This window comes from Macrobrachium nipponense, chromosome 39 (genome assembly GCF_015104395.2).
Source record: "Macrobrachium nipponense isolate FS-2020 chromosome 39, ASM1510439v2, whole genome shotgun sequence".
Lineage (NCBI taxonomy): Eukaryota > Metazoa > Arthropoda > Malacostraca > Decapoda > Palaemonidae > Macrobrachium > Macrobrachium nipponense.
Window position 1 is genome coordinate 44,500,861 of NC_061099.1, and position 2,022 is coordinate 44,502,882.

A 2,022-nucleotide genomic window follows, 5' to 3' on the forward strand; every position below is an offset into this window, starting at 1 on the left:
AATTTGCAGCCCTCTAGCCTCAGTACATTTTTAGACCTGAGGGCGGACAGACGCACGGACAGACAGTCAAAGTTGGCATAACAGTTCTCTTTTTACAGAAAACTAATAAAAAAAAGCTGAATTCTTTGTGAACTCAGAAGACAAGTAAAATACTGTAATAGTTTTTTTTCGGACATATAAATTACACGTTTCGTGCAGAGTAATACAGATGTTTGCCTCTTAAAATAACATAGTGCTCGCATTTAGAAAGGTGTGATACGCATGAAAAAAAAGAATAAAATATACAAACTTCTCTAACAAATGCAATTGCAGCTGACTGTAGCTGCATCCATCTCTCTCTCTCTCTCTCTCTCTCTCTCTCTCTCTTTTCCTCTGGGTACCTTCCCCTCCCCGTTCCTTCTCCTGGCTCCTCAGGATGAAACCCCATTATAAACCATCTTAAGGGTCCCCACTGTAACCCTGCCAAGTTTCATGCCCAGCAGACCAGCCATTTGGCAGTGATTGAATGACAGACGGACGGATAGACATTACGCCCATTATAGTAAGATTATATTATTATTATTATTATTATTATTATTATTATTATTATTATTATTATATTATTATTATTATTATTATTATTATTATTAATTAAAACAGTTTAGCAAGAGGGATTAAGAAGAAATTTCAGGTTTAGGACACAGGGTAAAAACTGGGACCATCAAGGTTATTTATATAGTGATGTTAAAAAAAAAATTGTACAAGGCATCTGATATTACACTGAAACACTTGCATACATTAAACACAATTACGCATGTTTCCATACACACACAAAATATTAAAATTCAGTATATGTTAAGCACCATTTTTAAATTTCGTCTTTTTTTAATCCATTAAGCGCCCTATGGGATTCTGCCTTTCCATTATTGACTGATAAGTCTTACACTCCAAGCACCCGGGACTTCTGTATTTCAATTATTTACTGCTAAGTATTAAAACCCAAGCACCAGGGGCTTCTGTATTTCAATTATTTACTGGTAATTATTACAACTCAAGCACCAGGGGGCAGGGGCTTCTGTATTCCCATTATTTACTGATAAGCCTTACATCCCGAGCACCAGCTCATACCTGAATCAGGCCTGTAAAGAGTTGATGGTCGAGAGCACGATCTCTTAACTACCGCGAGAGAACAACTAGAGAGTACAAGCGGTGCTCGCATGCAACAGGCGGGGAATCATATTTTGCAAGACATGCTTGGGTTTGCTTGCGCTCCGAATAAATTAGAACATAGCCGCATTGAGAATGAGAAAGGGGTGAACATTAAACATTTGAACTGGACGATAATGCGACGGAGAATTTAATTTGCGAAATAAGTGGATAAGAGTAATAGTGGACGAGGAGAGAAATATACATTTTATTCACTAAGTATATTGAGTATAACTGATAAATCTTGCTTAGGCAATAAAAAGCCAACACTGCATGGAATAAAGAATTGTATCAGTGCTTTTAGAGTGCCCTAATTAGCAAATAAATATAGGCTTAAGTTAATGCACTGTTATGAAATTAGTCTTTGCATGACACGATAATACAGTGATAAAAGACAGCTGTACCTAATACAGTGATAAATGACAGCTGTACCTAATACAGTGATAAAAGACAGCTGTACTTAATTCACACAATACGAAACGCTTTATGTTAATTAAATGAATGACTGATTTCAGATTTTATATGTCAGTCTTCCGTGGTAATGAAGATGCAGTGTGCTGAAGTGAAGGGAACCTGGCAGAAAACTACAGATAAACATAGTACTAAAGGTAAACATAGTACTGCTCACATTGAAGGTTACTAAAAGACCTATGATGGTATGGCTGTGTGTGTGTATGTTTGTATGTGTGCGCGCGTTCAGTTTAGCAACAAAAAAAGTCAGGGTATTCAGCATGAAGTCTTCAATCACACTAGACTTTAAAGCATAGAACATAATACAGAATTTTAGGCCTAAGGCCAAGCGCTTGGACCTATGAGGTCATTCAGCCTTGAAACGGA